The sequence below is a fragment of the Coregonus clupeaformis genome, chromosome 13 (genome assembly GCF_020615455.1).
Source record: "Coregonus clupeaformis isolate EN_2021a chromosome 13, ASM2061545v1, whole genome shotgun sequence".
Classification (NCBI taxonomy): Eukaryota; Metazoa; Chordata; class Actinopteri; order Salmoniformes; family Salmonidae; genus Coregonus; species Coregonus clupeaformis.
In genome coordinates this window covers 33,867,428-33,885,325 of record NC_059204.1, presented here as the reverse complement: position 1 = coordinate 33,885,325, position 17,898 = coordinate 33,867,428, and the positions used below count along the sequence as shown (strand labels likewise).

Genomic DNA, 17,898 nt, shown 5'->3' with positions numbered 1-17,898 from the left:
CAGCCCTACCAGACTAACAACCCTACCAGACTAACAGCCCTACCAGACTAACAGCCCTATCAGACTAACAACTCTACCATACTAACAGCCCTACCAGACTAACAGCCCTATCAGACTAACAACTCTACCATACTAACAACAATAGCAGACTGACAACACTACCAGACTAACAGCCCTACCAGACTAACAACAATAGCAGACTAACAGCCCTACCAGACTAACAACCCTACCAGACTAACAGCCCTATCAGACTAACAACTCTACCATACTAACAACAATAGCAGACTAACAACCCTACCAGACAAACAGCCCTACTAGACTAACAACACTACCAGACTAACAGCCCTACTAAACTAACAACCCTACCAGACAAACAACCCTAACCCTACCAGATAGCATTACTGGGTGATCTGAAAAGTCATAGTCAATCAATCAATAATATAATAATAATTTTAGCAAAAATGTTTAGGTTCAGAACTTTTGTAAAACATCACAGTACGGTTGAAATATATATGGCAAATAGAAATCCTATATGGATGGTGTTAAGAGATAGATGGGAGGTATTGAATAGAGTTGAAGGATGGGACTAATAACAAATAACAACAAATAATAACAAAGATAGCTAATAATGTAAGCATACTGTGTCCATAATAAGTATATAGGTTGTATGTTGGGAGCTTTTGGGAAAGAGCACAGTTAGAAAGATATGGCATATAGAAGCAAACCGGATGGACATCATGAAAATGATCGGAGAGGTTGAGAGTAGAAGAAGTTCAGGAGCAAATAAATAAATAAATAAATAAATAAATTTAAAAAAAAAAAAATAATAAATAAATTATATATATATATATATATATATATATATATATATATATATATATATAATAGAAGTATTGTAAAATTAACTGTGTCCATAAGGTGTAGATAGTAAGTATAGACCGGAAGTAGAGGCCTGGGCATTGTTGTTCACTAATTAACTCCAAGTAGGGAAAGGATGGCGGGGTTGAAAAGTAATAAAGGGGAGTATATATATAAAAAAACATGGGGGATTGGAAGTGATGCAGACAATTACATTGATAGAAGATACAATCTATCTGCAATATTAAGCTGATCCAGCCCCCCAAAAAAAAACCAAATTAAAATAAATTAAAAAAAACAACCCTACCAGACAAACAACCTTGCCAGACTAACAACCCTACCAGACTAACAGCCCTACCAGACTAACAACCCTGCCAGACTAACAGCCCTACCAGACTAACATCCCTGCCAGACTAACAGCCCTACCATACTAACAACAATACCAGACTAACAGCCCTACCAGACTAACATCCCTGCCAAACTAACAGCCCTACCATACTAACAACAATACCAGACTAACAGCCCTACCAGACTAACAGCCCTACCAGACTAACAACCCTACCAGACTAACAACCCTACCAGACTAACATCCCTGCCAGACTAACAGCCCTACCATACTAACAACAATACCAGACTAACAGCCCTACCAGACTAACAGCCCTACCAGACTAACAACCCTAACAGACTAACAGCCCTATCAGACTAACAACCCTACCAGACTAACAATATTAGCAGACTAACAGCTCTAGCAGACTAACAGCCCTACCAGACTAACAACCCTACCAGACTAACAGCCCTACCAGACTAACAGCCCTATCAGACTAACAGCCCTACCAGACTAACAACCCTACCAGACTAACAGCCCTACCAGACTAACAGCCCTATCAGACTAACAGCCCTATCAGACTAACAGCCCTACCAGACTAACAACCCTACCAGACTAACAGCCCTACCAGACTAACAGCCCTACCAGACTAACAACCCTACCAGACTAACAGCCCTAACAGACTAACAGCCCTGCCAGACTAACAGCCCTATCAGACTAACAACCCTGCCAGACTAACAGCCCTACCAGACTAACAACCCTACCAGACTAACAGCCCTATCAGACTAACAACCCTACCAGACTAACAGCCCTACCAGACTAACAACCCTACCAGACGAACAGCCCTACCAGACTAACAGCCCTACCAGACTAACAACCCTACCAGACTAACAACCCTACCAGACTAACAACCCCAGCAGACTAACAACCCTAGCAGACTAACAACCCTACCAGACGAACAGCCCTACCAGAATAAATTGGTCTGGAGAAACAGCACAGTGAGAATAACAGATGCATTTAGATTCTATTTAACAGGCAATTCAACAGGCTCAGGTGGGCAGCACAGTGTGGAGACAGAAAACAACCAGGACACCTTTCACCAATCTGCCTGTGTTCGGACGAGGTGAACTCCATGCCCCCTAACACACACACACACACACACACACACACACTTCAGGAAGTGAAACCAGAATGTGTGGAGTGTGTTGAGTGTAGCGGCGTGGCGTAACGCCACTCTCTCCTCCAGCGCCGTGGCTCCCTGGGACGTGGTGTGGGCAGGCGGGTGGCTTGGACGCAGCCATCCGTTAATTCAGACAAGGTTTGCGTTTTTCTTTAGATGCTGCTATTAATAATGAAGTGATGCATGGCTGGCATATTTCTCTCCCTTCCCTTCCTTCTCACCCACACAGATGTTTTTAGCCATTCTCTGCTGCCTGTTAGCTGAGCGCTAACATGGCGCCTAGCTCCACACACTCCATTCAACATGGCCATACGTTGAGCCAACAGCGTGTTCACACTGATTCATCTACTTAAAAAAATTCAAGCAACAAGAAAACACTTTATATTATTGAGTAGATGTAAGTTCCTATGTTTTGGAGTAAAAAAAAAATGGTTTATACGTTTTTTGAATTTACACAAATAAAGTAAGTCCAGGGAATTTACTGATAATATGATTAAATATGAGGTAATGTAACACAAATATTTAGTAAACACAAAATATTAGCGTTACACAAACACTTAATGGTTAACATTGTTTAATGTATTTGATAATTTGCCACGTTAATCCACTTTGGCAGGCATTGTTGAGTACAGTGCTCAACCCACCAGCAGTAATTGGAGGTAGAACTGCAGGAATTGCAGAACGCTACATTTGCCTCTGTCATTAAGAGTGGTAATGGTGGGAATGGGTGGTCTCATCATTGAATGTGGATTTGCCTACAAAGTCTACAAATGTTGAATTAACCACAGCCCTGTAAAAACAGAGCCACATTGCAAGTTGTTGCAAGAACTAAAAAAGTCTAAGCAAATATGATTAAAATTAAAGCTGCAATATCTACGTTTGTTTTTTGCGTCTTTTACTTTCGGTTTTGTACACCAGCTTCAAACAGCTGAAAATATAACATTGTTGGTTATTGAAAATATATTTCACAGTGGTTTAGATGGTACAATCATTCTCTACACTTGTTTTGTCACTTAAACTGAAATCAGGTGAACTACTAGAATTTTAGCAACCAGGAAATGCACCTTTAAGTAAATTAAATCACAAAATGTTCTCTCTCTTTGGTTTTCCTCATCAAATATCAACTTTGAGCAACATACTAAGTTGGATTAGAACCCTAGTGGTTCTTCTTCACTGAACCAAAATAGTTCCATATAGAACCCTGCATGGTGCCATCCATTAATTATGGCTACTACTATTAAATTGTAATATTTTGAGCTAAGAATATAATTTAATAAACAATTAAATAATGGACAAAAGAAAACCAGCATCGTTTTTAGAATTTATTGTTATTATATGCAAACATAGTTTGGAAATATGCACTGGTGGCCAGGGAGGCATCTCTTTGTTTGAATGATGACCCACATCAACTCTGGCTGACTTCTTTACACTACAATACAATACAATACACTACAATACAATACAATACAATACAATACAATACAATACAATACACACTTTGTCCATTAGTTACAGTGAACAACATAAATGTGTCTTCTGCTCTGTTCTCAACCCCCCAAACAGCAGACCTCACACATACAGTTGAGACGAGCACAGGTTCAGGCTGCGGTGCAGTGCCCCTGGATGGAGAGCATGTTGTGGGGTTAAGAGCCTTGCTCAAGGGCCCAACAGTACGGGAATGTTTTGAAGATGTGAACCCAGCAGCCCTCCAGTCCAACTCCTTAGTCGCTGGGCTACCTGCTTGACTGGTTCCAGAGAAGAAGAAGAAACAACTGCAATGAGTTCATCTGTCAAAATGAAAACAAAATGCCATGCAGACATAATGTTTAGGTTGTAGAAGAACAACTTGCATGCAGTTGTTGTCAGCAGCAGCCAAAAGAGAGATTCTTTGCCTCTAATAGTTCTAGGTTACTGCCAGACTGAGCAAAACATAGATAGTGTTAAAAATCATGTAATGATTAACTAGGCTATTGAATCACCAATATTTATTATACTTCATTTACACATTAGGGATGGGCTGATATATGATTAAATTGAATATTGTGATATTTCACATTAACGATATATTGTGAAGTGCAAGACGATATATCGTGATGTGCAAGACTATACACTATTTGAACTTTACAAATCAAAACTGTGCAGTTTTATCAGTTAGGCTGTATCAATATGTTAAATGAAGTCTGCATTAATTAACTAAGCCTTCTCTTTTCGCCATACAAAGATTATTTAATTAGAATGTTACTTAAAGATGATCTAGTCATTAACGGTGCAAAACGATTATATCGGATATAGCAATATTTGAAATATCGTCCAACCTTATTATACATACCTTCTTTCCGTCAGCAACAGTCTTCTAATGGCTTCATGAAACATAGGCTAGTCCCCTCAATCCACACTGAAATACTGAAATAAAAGAAACAATTAGCTAATTGCCAATGTCAGACTGGGTCTGTAGTTCTATTTGGCATATCCCATAATAAAAAATACCTTTCATTTGAAAGAGTTTGTAAAGTGGCGAATTAAAGTAGCCTAGCTTTTTCTGTTTAGCTAGCTAAGTTAGTTTGCTAGCTAGCTTACAAACGTGCTCAAATTCTAATAATGTTTCTACTTTATTTATCTAGCCTATAGTTTATCATATGACTTTGGCTTCATACAGTATATGTGAATTGAATTGTCAACTTTGCTTACCTTAATACATTGAGAAAGAATGTGCTTATTGATACGCTACTTGCAAGTTGGTTCAACCTCCTTCCTCTTGCATTGTCATGCTGGAATAGATTGGCAGTTGGTTTTTGAATCAGAATGGCAGTTACATTTTGAATTGAACAAACGGTTCTATATAGAACCACTTTTTATCTAAGAGTATATGATTTATTAAACACAGTATTTCCTCTTGCTTCTAGCTAGCAGTTAGTCTGCAACAGCACAGGTTTGGATGAACCTTGCTGTTTGCCACTCAGACCTCGGCAACAATGTTACAAAATATAAATTAAATCTTCCTCTTGCCAAAGAGAGCTAACGATGTCGAACGACAGCGAGCCATTTTTCTGACCAGGTGAAATCATGCAGCAGCATCATTAATATGGACATAAACAAATTAAAAGGGAATGTGTTTTTGTTAGCGCTGATTTCTAACCTTTAGAACCTTTTTTAGTAAAGGGTTCTTTCATCTTGTCCAAAGAACCAAAATAAAAGGGGGGGGGGGGAGAGACTGGCACAGAGAGAGAGAGAGAGAGATAGAGAAAGAAAGCGAGAGAGAGAGAGAGAGAGAGAGAGAGAGAGAGAAAGTGAGAGAGAGAGAGAGAGAGAGAGAGAGAGAGAGAGAGTAGAGGGAGGACTGGCAGTTTGAAACCAGCCAAATATTCAGCTAGTCAATCATAGTAACCCACAAACCCCCCAGGGTATTCCCTCCTCCAGAAAAGCGAGGGAACGAAAAGAGAGAGAAAGAGAGAAAGCAAAGAGAGAGAGAAATAGAGAGAGAGAGAGAGAGAGAGAGAGAGAGAGAGAGAGAGAGAGAGAGAGAGAGAGAGAGAGATCAGAGGGGGGCTGCTGGCTCCAGGCCCCTGTTCTGAATCTGATGCTCTGTACTCAGTAACACCTGAGGCCTGACTGAGCAGTAACACCAACACCAGAGCAATGTCAGCAGCCCTGCACACTGGCTCCAACTGTCCTCTCCTCTCCTCACCACCAAACACATGGCAACCAGCTCTCCAACAGGAGAAATACAGCCCTTACTAACACTGGGTTTAAGCACTACAGGTTATAACATCACTATACACCATACTGGTTAGTACAATCACCATACTGGTTAGTATAACCACCATACTGGTTAGTACAATCACCATACTGGTTAGTATAACCACCATACTGGTTAGTACAATCACCATACTGGTTAGTACAATCACCATACTGGTTAGTATAACCACCATACTGGTTAGTACAATCACCATACTGGTTAGTATAACCACCATACTGGTTAGTATAACCACCATGCTGGTTAGTACAATCACCATACTGGTTAGTATAACCACCATGCTGGTTAGTACAATCACCATACTGGTTAGTATAACCACCATACTGGTTAGTACAATCACCATACTGGTTAGTATAACCACCATACTGGTTAGTATAACCACCATACTGGACAGTACAACCACCAGACTGGTTATTACAACCACCATACTTGTTAGTACAATCACTTGTGCATGTTGCAAAGAGATTCCACTACTTTTCTTCCAGAAGGAAATCCACCAAACCAATCAAATCTGTATTTTTCCTGGGTTCTTTGTTTTTCTTTGTCTGTTTATTTTTCGTATTCATTTCCAGGAGTGATATGTGGGCCTCTATTGTGTGGTGTGGATGGGTGACAGTGACAGCCCTCACCCCCCCCATCCACCCATCCCCTCCCCTGTCACACTACGTCCGCTTCGTCACAGACAGGCCAGGCAGCCCTCATATTCCCAGAGGTCCAGCCATCCCCCGGCCCGTCCCCTGGCCCACGCTGTCACTCACAGCCTGGTCGGTCCATTTAGGCCAGGCCATGTGACCACCCTGACCCTGTGGCTAGTGGACCAGGACAGGACCGTCATCGGTCTGAGGGGCTCTGTCTGTTCAGCCAAAACACTGAGACTGAGACTGTCAACGCGGTGTGGACAGTGAGCCAGCTTGCTGCTCCTCCCTAGCCGGCCCTGGTTTGATGTGCCTGTGGCTGTTCCAGTTTAAAACCTGAGAGTCTGACAGGCTGGCAGGCAGGCAGAGAGGCAGGGAGGGAGGGAAGGAGGATATAAACAGCACATTGATGGGCAGTAGCCATCTGAACGTGCCTCCAGAGGGCCAGCTGTATGTGAGGTGAGCATTAAAAACCCTGATTGGTCAAAGCCTGTGTTTCAAACAGCGACATCACAGCACCAGCAGAATGTATGTATGCAGAGAAATTAATGACGTTAGGCTTGAGGTAAGAGGAAACAGCGTGGTATGTTAAGTTCATCTCTTAATCAAATTATACACACATGCATATTACAAACACACTCAATGCACTCGCAAGCACACCCAAATTATCGGCGTACTTTATATTGGTAAAGAGAAAAAAACCTCCTGAATCTTTCTATTGAGAGTCTGTGGGAGTTACCAGGTGAACACGGTCTGTTTGCTTTTTAATGACAGTGCTAATGAAACACAGCGCTCGCTACCTGGCTGGGTGGTTTGGGGGGCAGTGTGTGTGGTGTGTGTGTGGTGTGTGTGTGTGTGTGTGTGTGTGTGTGTGTGTGTGTGTGTGTGTGTGTGTGTGTGTGTGTGTGTGTGTGTGTGTGTGTGTGTGTGTGTGTGTGTGTGTGCGTGCGTCCAGGCCAGGCAGGCTACAGGCAGTGTGGTACACAGCAGCTCATTCATGGCAGGCAGGCAGGCAGGCAGGCTCTGGGGTGAGGCCTGTGGATGGAGGGGGGTGTGGCTGGGACACGCTAATGGCCCGTGGAGTGAGAGGGCCTCTGTGCTACAGGCACCCAGGGGCCAGAGGCCTCCCAAAACCACAGCTCCATAACGGACCAAGAGGCTACTTTACCAATCCCCACCAGCTGGCAGCAGGGAGGCCAGCCTGGCCCGGCCCGGCCTGGAGAAGGGTGGGGAAGAGAGGCTGGTCTGGAGGGGGGCACCGTACAGACTCCTCCACCACTGGACCAGATAGACCCCTCTTTGTAAACATGATGAGAAGAAAACAGGCACTGCCTTATGACATCACATCCTGTCATCCTTGGGCATGTTTCTTGCTGAGACTGTAGAATGTTTATTTGAGGAGAATGTTTGAAGTCGCCCTTGACTCAGTGAGAGTGCGAGAGACCTGGTATGTGAGAAACTAGAGTGTGTGTGTGCGTGAGGAACTAGAGTGTGTGTGTGTGTGTGTGTGTGTGTGTGTGTGTGTGTGTGTGTGTGTGTGTGTGTGTGTGCGTGCGTGCATGCATGCGTGCGTGCGTGCGTGCGTGTGTGTGTGTGAGACTAGAGTGTATGTGTGTGTGTGTGTGATGGGGGCTGGTCCCTATGAACTGGAGGAAGGGCTCAGAATGATACATCCGCTGAGGGAGAGTTGTTGTCTTTTCACGTCCTGCCTGTGTGTGGAGGGACAGATAGGGGACGGGGAGTGATCCAAGGCCTGGCCCTGTTTGTTGCTTTTAGCGTAAGGTGATCTCTGCCGGAAGGCTGAGGAAGGGAAGGGGACAGACGGCAGAGGTTGGCCAGGGTGGAGGGTGTCAGGGCAGGGGGTGAGGAGAGGAGAGGGGGGAGGGGGGGGAGAGGGGCACATCTGTGTGGAACATGTCCTGTGGCAATGCCGTTTCCCCCCAACACTCACCACCCTGGCCTCCTGCCCTCCCTCCCAGCCCCCATCCTGACCCTCTGTAAAGAGCTGGGCCAATGGGAGGTACAGTCACCTTTGCTCTTATAACAGACTCTAACCACACAAACCAGCACCATGCAGCAGCCAGCCAGGGAGATCTGGCCCAGAGAAAGGAAAGGCTCTCTATTGACACAGAATTAACCATGAATCGATGTGGGGCTCGCAGTTAAACTGAATTAGCATTGAATGTAAATGTCTGGCTACTTAATGGCAGAACAGGTGCAGTCAGAGACCCTAAATGAGATAAATTAATAAAACATTTCTCTCTCTCTCTCTCTCTCTCTCTCTCTCTCTCTCTCTCTCTCTCTCTCTCTCTCTCTCTCTCTCTCTCTCTCTCTCTCTCTCTCTCTCTCTCTCTCTCTCTCTCTCTCTCTCTCTCTCTCTCTCTCTCTCTCTCTCTCTCTCACTACCCTATATCTCTCTCACACACACACACACACGCGCACACACACACACACAGCGAGAGAGCTGTGAGAGCTGACACAAAGTCAATGGCATGAATAATTCACAGCACTCCCCTTCTCCGAACCACGGCTGACCTTTCCCCGCAGGAAGTGGAATCGAAACACAACAATGGACCTGGAGCTGGGTCAGAATAAGCACCATAAAACAGAATCATCCAATCATGGCTAAAGCTCATATACCTCACCTATAGCTGTCTTTCTGTAAACCCTCAGTTCAGAATAAATATAACTAAGTCCTCAGAATTAATATATAAACAAATCTCTAACCAACAACCACAAGTGTTCTTATATATCATGCTCTAGCGTGTATGACTCAACACATGCCTATACTGAATCTCATCCATATACATTTATATCACATAATGTCTACAAAACATCACCACTTCCCACAGGAAAAACACTAGTGATGGAGCAATAATGTCTACAAAACATCACCACTTCCCACAGGAAAAACACTAGTGATGGAGCAATAATGTCTACAAAACATCACCACTTCCCACAGGAAAAACACTAGTGATGGAGCAATAATGTCTACAAAACATCACCACTTCCCACAGGAAAAACACTAGTGATGGAGCAATAATGTCTACAAAACATCACCACTTCCCACAGGAAAAACACTAGTGATGGAGCAATAATGTCTACAAAACATCACCACTTCCCACAGGAAAAACACTAGTGATGGAGCAATAATGTCTACAAAACATCACCACTTCCCCACAGGAAAAACACTAGTGATGGAGCAATCATGTCTACAAAACATCACCACTTCCCACAGGAAAAACACTAGTGATGGAGCAATAATGTCTACAAAACATCACCACTTCCCACAGGAAAAACACTAGTGATGGAGCAATAATGTCTACAAAACATCACCACGTCCCACAGGAGAAACACTAGTGATGGAGCAATAATGTCTACAAAACATCACCACTTCCCACAGGAAAAACACTAGTGATGGAGCAATAATGTCTACAAAACATCACCACTTCCCACAGGAAAAACACTAGTGATGGAGCAATAATGTCTACAAAACATCACCACTTCCCACAGGAAAAACACTAGTGATGGAGCAATAATGTCTACAAAACATCACCACTTCCCACAGGAAAAACACTAGTGATGGAGCAATAATGTCTACAAAACATCACCACTTCCCACAGGAAAAACACTAGTGATGGAGCAATAATGTCTACAAAACATCACCACTTCCCACAGGAAAAACACTAGTGATGGAGCCCCCATCATGTCTTCCCGTACAGTAGTATTTTATGGATGTACAGTTGAAGTCGGAGGTTTAAATACACCTTAGCCAAATACATTTAAACTCAGTTTTTCACAATTCCTGACATTTAATCCTAGTAAAAATTCCCTGTCTTAGGTCAGTTAGGATCACCACCTTTTTAAGAATGTGAAATGTCAGAATAATAGTAGAGAGAATGATTTATTTAAGCTTTTTATTTCTTTCATCACATTCCCAGTGGGTCAGAAGTTTACATACACTCAATTAGTATTTGGTAGCATTGCCTTTAAATTGATTAACTTGGGTCAAACGTTTCGGGTAGCCTTCCACAAGCTTAGCACAATAAGTTGGGTGAATTCTGCCCCATTCCTCCTGACAGAGCTGGTGTAACTGAGTCAGGTTTGTAGGCCTCCTTGCTCGCACACGCTTTTTCAGTTCTGCCCACACATTTTCTTTAGGATTGAGGTCAGGTCTTTGTGATGGCCACTCCAATACCTTGACTTTGTTGTCCTGACTGATGTCTTGAGATGTTACTTCAATATATCCACATAATCTTCCTTCCTCATGATGCCATCTATTTTGTGAAGTGCACCAGTCCCTCCTGCAGCAAAGCACCCCCACAGCGTGATGCTGCCACCCCCGTGCTTGATGGTTGGGATGGTGTTCTTTGGCTTGCAAGCCTTCCCCTTTTTCCTCCAAACATAATGATAGTCATTATGGCCAAACAGTTCTATTTTTGTTTCATCAGACCAGAGGACATTTCTCCAAAAAGTACGATCTTTGTCCCCATGTGCAGTTGCAAACCGTAGTCTGGCTTTTTTATGGCGGTTTTGGAGCAGTGGCTTCTTCCTTGCTGAGCGGCATTTCAGGTTATGTCGATATAGGACTTGTTTTACCGTGGATATAGATACTTTTGTACCTGTTTCCTCCAGCATCTTCACAAGGTCCTTTGCTGTTGTTCTGGGATTGATTTTCACACCAAAGTACATTCATCTCTAGGAGACAGAACGCGTCTCCTTCCTGAGCGGTATGACGGCTGCGTGGTCCCATGGTGTTTATACTTGCGTACTATTGTTTGTACAGATGAATGTGGTACCTTCAGGCGTTTGGAAATTGCTCCCAAGGATGAACCAGACTTGTGGAGGTCTACAAAAAAAAAATCTGAGGTCTTGGCTGATTTCTTTTGATTTTCCCATGATGTCAAGCAAAGAGGCACTGAGTTTGAAGGTAGGCCTTGAAATACATCCACAGGTACACCTCCAATTGACTCAAATGATGTCAATTAGCCTATCAGAAGCTTCTAAAGCCAAACTTCCGACCCACTGGAATTGTGATATGGTGAATTATAAGTGAAATAATCTGTCTGAAAACAATTGTTGGAAAGATTATGTGTGTCATGCACAAAGTAGATGTCCTAACCGACTTGCCAAAACTATAGTTTGTTAACAAGAAATTTGTGGAGTGGTTGAAAAACTAGTTTTAATGACTCCAACCTAAGTGTATGTAAACTTCCGACTTCAACTGTATATTAGGGTTGAATGGCGGAAACCCGGTTACCGAGATTTACTGGGATTTACCGCCCAAAACCACTCCCTTTCCCGGGATAAATAACTGCGAGAAACCGGTAAATTATAATAAATTCTTTATATGAACAGCATGGCGTGAAATGGAACTGTTAAATTATATGCAATGTCTAAAATCGGTCTTCTCTACAGCCTCTGCATGATGAATCAACGCTCAAGGTGAGGACAGACAGCACAACTCTGATTGGAGCACAGTTCACAATGCATGTAGACCTACGTATCATCTCATCATGGTAGCTGTTTTTCTTGTGACAGGTAGGCCTGCATTTGCTGCAGCATAGTCTATGCTACAGTAATATAAATACCGAATGTGCGTCTGATTTAACCATCTCCATCTGACTTTCAACTCATTTTTGTAAAAGATTTTACAATTATTTTTTTTAAATTGCAGTTGCAGAGTTTGAAAACAGCTTACACTTGAATATTGTTGCTTTAAATAAGTGCACCCGCGAGCACTCTCTCGCAGTCTTTCTCTCTCTCTCCATCAATTCCATTTAAATTGCATCCAAAATAAAGAGCTTGTTTGCTGAATGTTAAATACAGCAGCCAACAGACCTCACGGGTAGTTTGAAAGAAGAGCAAACGCGTGATGGTGGTAGGCTATAGCAGTTATTTATTCAGACCCATAACCATTCAATCTTCGTGAAGTGAAGTGAAAGCCATCTAATTCTAGTCCTATAATATTCAAGGATGTCATTAGAATGATGAAGATAAGGACAATGAAACTTATTTCATTTAACTGTTGAAAGCAATCGAGAGAGAAAGAGGAGGTAGGCTAATAACATTAGGTTAAATATTATGAAAGGTAAATATGCGTCAGCCTACTAATTATACAAATAGGCCCTATTATATTTCCAAATTAAAATCAAATTCGCTAGCCTATACTTGTAACTTTGTAGGCCGCATGTGCTGCACCAGAATCACATGTTCTCTCCCTGCTTTATCATGGTTTGAACGATGTGTGTAATTCCAGTTCATATAATACAGAATAATACAATACGGTACAGTAATACAGTTCACACTCAAAAAGATGAGCCTACTGGAGCTAGTTTCATACAGCATATAGCTAGCTACATCTATGGACTTATATGTTTTTCTGTTGTGTGTCATGTGCAGTAGCCTATATCATGTATTGGATGACGGCAAAATCATTTGGGCTTTTTTGGGCTCATTAAATGTTGTTAATGTAGGGCTCATAAAATGTATTTAATATATGGCTCATCAGGCTCAGGTAGCATCAGGTTTTTACTTTTCATGCTGATCAAAGCTCTAATTAAATCCAGACATGTGTGTGTGTGTGTGTGTGTGTGTGTGTGTGTGTGTGTGTGTGTGTGTGTGTGTGTGTGTGTGTGTGTGTGTGTGTGTGTGTGTGTGTGTGCGTGTGTGCGTGTGTCTGTGTGTCTGTGTGTGTGTGTGTGTGTGTGTGTGTGTGTGTGTGTGTGTGTGTGTGTGTGTGTGTGTGTGTGTGTGTGCGTGCGTGCGTGTGTGCGTGTGTGCGTGTGTGCGTGTGTGTGTGTGTGTGTGTGTCTGTATGTGTGTGTGTGTGTGTGTGTGTGTGTGTGTGTGTGTGTGTGTGTGCGTGTGTCTGTGTGTGTGTGTGTGTGTGTGTGTGTGTGTGTGTGTGTGTGTGTGTGTGCGTGCGTGCGTGCGTGCGTGCGTGCGTGCGTGCGTGCGTGCGTGTGCGTGCGTGCGTGCGCGTGTGTCTGTATGTGTGTGTGTGTGTGTGTGTGTGTGTGTGTGTGTGTGTGTGTGTGTGTGTGTGCGTGCGTGCGTGCGTGCGTGCGTGCGTGCGTGCGTGTGCGTGTGTCTGTATGTGTGTGTGTGTGTGTGTGTGTGTGTGTGTGTGTGTGTGTGCGTGTGTGTGTGTGTGCGTGTGATGTGAGGCCAGGTAGGTAGGAGTATTTTGGGAAGTAGTACAGACAGGGTTGTGGGATGATGGCTAATGTGATGCGGTTGTTGTTGTGAACACAGCAGTCAGTGAGGCGCCAAGCTCTGTGATCTCAGCCTGCTGATGAGAGCTAATGCGATTAGTGAGGACCGAGGTGTGTGTGTGTGTGTGTGTTCATGTTCATGTGTGTGTGCGTAGCAAGCCATTATTCAAGACAAATTAGGTAGTGGCCTACATAGAAAAATATGGGATACCTCATTCGTTTTTCTAGTGAGACATTTTTCATTTTCTGAGCCAATAGAAATTAGAGTTAAAACGTGACACCCTCTTGGCAGAATGTGCACTTGAAGCAGAGTGACCTGAAACCATTTCCCTCTATGTCCGACATTCACTTCGACCATCTCTGCAGCACAGCTTCTCTGCTGGTAGCCCCAGAATCCTGATGGATGTCAATCTGTGCTAGAACTTGAATCAGTCTCATATCAGTCACACTGAGTAGAGAGACCAAACAATAGGCAGACATTTTTGATTTCCCACAAAGTTGGAATTTCCTCATAATTTCTATGCATTTTACAAGCTTTAACTTTTTAACTCAAATAAAGCCTTTGGTGGCCATTAATCAGATGAAACGTGTGAACTGTGCGACCTGCACATCTGTCAGGGCAGGGCCATGTCACCTCTGTCAGGCACCACACAACGGGCCAGCACTGGACAGGAAGTGACATCAGCTCCCAGGGAGGAGCGCTTCCTGTCTGCCATTCTTCGCAGGAGACAAAAAAAACACAGCGATCAGTAGGAAAACATCAGATCACTTCCAACATCCTCTCCACACCTAACCACACTGCAACACACAAACACACAGTTATAGGTAGATGGTTATAATTTAGAAAAGAAACCACCAACCACATGCAGCTATTTTTAAAAGACAACCCTCTATCCCAACCATATAGATATCAAAACGGACATTTGCACACAACACTGTGAATGGTGCTTTCAGAAAGTATTCATACCCCTTGACCTTTTCCACATTTTGTTGTGTTACAGCCTGAATTTATAATGGATTATATTTAGATTTTCTGTCACTGGCCAAGTCACATAATACGTTCCATGGACTAACTGTGCAATAATAGTGTTTAACATGATTTTTGAATGACTACCTCATCTCTGTACCCCACAGATACAATTATCTGTAAGCTCCCTCAGTCGAGCAGTGAATTTAAAACACAGATTCACCCACAAAGACCAGGGAGGTTTTCCAATGCCTCGCAAAGAAGGGGACCTATTGGTAGATGGGTAAAAAAAAAAAAAGCTGACATGGAATATCCCTTTGAGCATGGTGAAGTTATTAGTTACACTTTGATTAGTGTATCAATACACCCAGTCACTACAAAGATACAGGAGTCCATCCTAACTCAGTTGCCAGAGAGGAAGGAAACCGCTCATGGATTTCATCATGAGGCCAATGGTGACTTTAAAACAGTTACAGAGTTTAATGGCTGTGATAGGAGAAAACTGAGGATGGATCAACAATATTGTAGTTACTTCACAATACTAACCTAAATGACAGAGTGAAAAGAAGGAAGCCTGTACAGAATAAAAATATTCCAAAACATGTATCCTGTATGCAACAAGGCACTAAAGTAAAACTGCAAAAAATGTGGCAAAGAAATGAACTTTATGTCCTGAATACAAAGCGTTATGTTTGGGGCAAATCCAACACAACACATCACTGAGTCCCACTCTTCATATCTTCAAGCATGGTGGTGGCTTCATCATGTTATGTGTATGCTTGTCATTGCCAGAAATGGAATAGAGCTACAATAAGCACAGGCAAAAATCCTAGAGGAAAACCTGGTTCAGTCTGCTTTCCACCAGACACTGGGAGACTAGAGGAAAACCTGGTTCAGTCTGCTTTCCACCAGACACTGGGAGACTAGAGGAAAACCTGGTTCAGTCTGCTTTCCAACAGACACTGGGAGACTAGAGGAAAACCTGGTTCAGTCTGCTTTCCAACAGACACTGGGAGACTAGAGGAAAACCTGGTTCAGTCTGCTTTCCAACAGACACTGGGAGACTAGAGGAAAACCTGGTTCAGTCTGCTTTCCAACAGACACTGGGAGACTAGAGGAAAACCTGGTTCAGTCTGCTTTCCAACAGACACTGGGAGACTAGAGGAAAGCCTGGTTCAGTCTGCTTTCCAACAGACACTGGGAGACTAGAGGAAAACCTGGTTCAGTCTGCTTTCCACCAGACACTGGGAGACTAGAGGAAAACCTGGTTCAGTCTGCTTTCCACCAGACACTGGGAGACTAGAGGAAAACCTGGTTCAGTCTGCTTTCCACCAGACACTGGGAGACTAGAGGAAAACCTGGTTCAGTCTGCTTTCCACCAGACACTGGGAGACTAGAGGAAAACCTGGTTCAGTCTGCTTTCCACCAGACACTGGGAGACTAGAGGAAAACCTGGTTCAGTCTGCTTTCCACCAGACACTGGGAGACTAGAGGAAAACCTGGTTCAGTCTGCTTTCCACCAGACACTGGGAGACTAGAGGAAAACCTGGTTCAGTCTGCTTTCCACCAGACACTGGGAGACTAGAGGAAAACCTGGTTCAGTCTGCTTTCCACCAGACACTGGGAGACTAGAGGAAAACCTGGTTCAGTCTGCTTTCCAACAGACACTGGGAGACTAGAGGAAAACCTGGTTCAGTCTGCTTTCCAACAGACACTGGGAGACTAGAGGAAAACCTGGTTCAGTCTGCTTTCCAACAGACACTGGGAGACTAGAGGAAAACCTGGTTCAGTCTGCTTTCCAACAGACACTGGGAGACAAATTCACCTTTCAGCAGGACAATTACCTAAAACAGGGTTTCCCAAATTCGGTCCTCGGGACCCCTAACACTACACAGCTGATTCAAATAATCAACTAATCATCCAGCTTTGGTAATTTGAAACAGCTGTGTGGTGTTAGGGCAAAAACCAAAACGAGCACCCCTCGGGGTGCCGAGGACCGAGTTTGGGAAAGGCTGACCTAAAACACTAGGCCAAATATACACTGGAGTTGCTTACCAAGACGACATTGAATGTTCCTGAGTGGCCTAGTTACAGTTTTTTTGAGGGGCCTAGTTAAATTAAATCGTCTTGAAAATGTATGTCAAGACTTAAAAATGGCTGTCTAGGAATGATCAACAACCAACTTGACAGAGCTTGAAGAATTTTTGAAAGAACGATGTGCAAATATTGTACAATCCAGGTGTGCAAAGCTCTTAGAGACTTACCCAGAAAGACTCACAGCTGTAGTCACTGCCAAAGGTGATTCTAACATGTTTTGACTCAGGAGTGTGATATTTATTTCATTTTCAATAAATGTGCGAGCATTTCTAAAATCATGTTTTCACTTTGTCATTAAGTGTAGATGGGTGAGGGGAAAAAATATATATTTAATCAATTTTGAATTCAGGCTGTAACACAACAAAATGTGGAATAAGTCAAGGGGTACTGTATGAATACTTCCTGAAGCCACTGTAAAGGAGACATGTAACAAAGGAGTCTTGTTGTAGAATATTCTGGACTTTAAGTGGACTTTAATTTCACCTGTTTGTGGAGGTCTGTGTTTTGCAGATGTCTGGCCCAGAGGGAGACCTATCAGAGGACAATCAACACTTGGCGAAAATAGGGTGAAGACAGATGAATGAATACATCATGACCCTCTCCATTTCAAATTAACCCCTTGTCTGTGTACCTTGGGGCATCTTTACCATTCACCCTAACCCTAACCCCATCGTTACCATTCACCCTAACCCTAACCCCATCGTTACCATTCACCCTAACCCTAACCCCATCGTTACCATTCACCCTAACCCTAACCCCATCGTTACCATTCACCCTAACCCTAACCCCATCGTTACCATTCATCCTAACCCTAACCCCATCGTTACCATTCACCCTAACCCTAACCCCATCGTTACCATTCATC

At 43.3% G+C, this 17,898-nt stretch overlaps 1 protein-coding gene and 1 long non-coding RNA gene across 8 annotated transcripts in view; both read right to left on the bottom strand.

Annotated features, from left to right (window-relative positions):
• LOC121579180 (transcription factor COE1-A) overlaps positions 1-17,898 on the bottom strand; it is a 247,836-nt gene that overhangs the window by 192,973 nt on the left and 36,965 nt on the right. The window lies entirely within an intron of this gene.
• On the bottom strand, positions 3,673-5,577 carry LOC121579182. Of its 2 annotated transcripts, XR_006002879.2 has the most exons (3): positions 5,052-5,577; positions 4,693-4,766; positions 3,673-4,108 (listed from the first exon to the last, which is right to left on the bottom strand). It is a non-coding gene; the product is annotated as an uncharacterized LOC121579182 (long non-coding RNA). The 2 variants fall into 2 exon arrangements; XR_006661662.1 differs by having other exon boundaries at positions 4,693-5,577.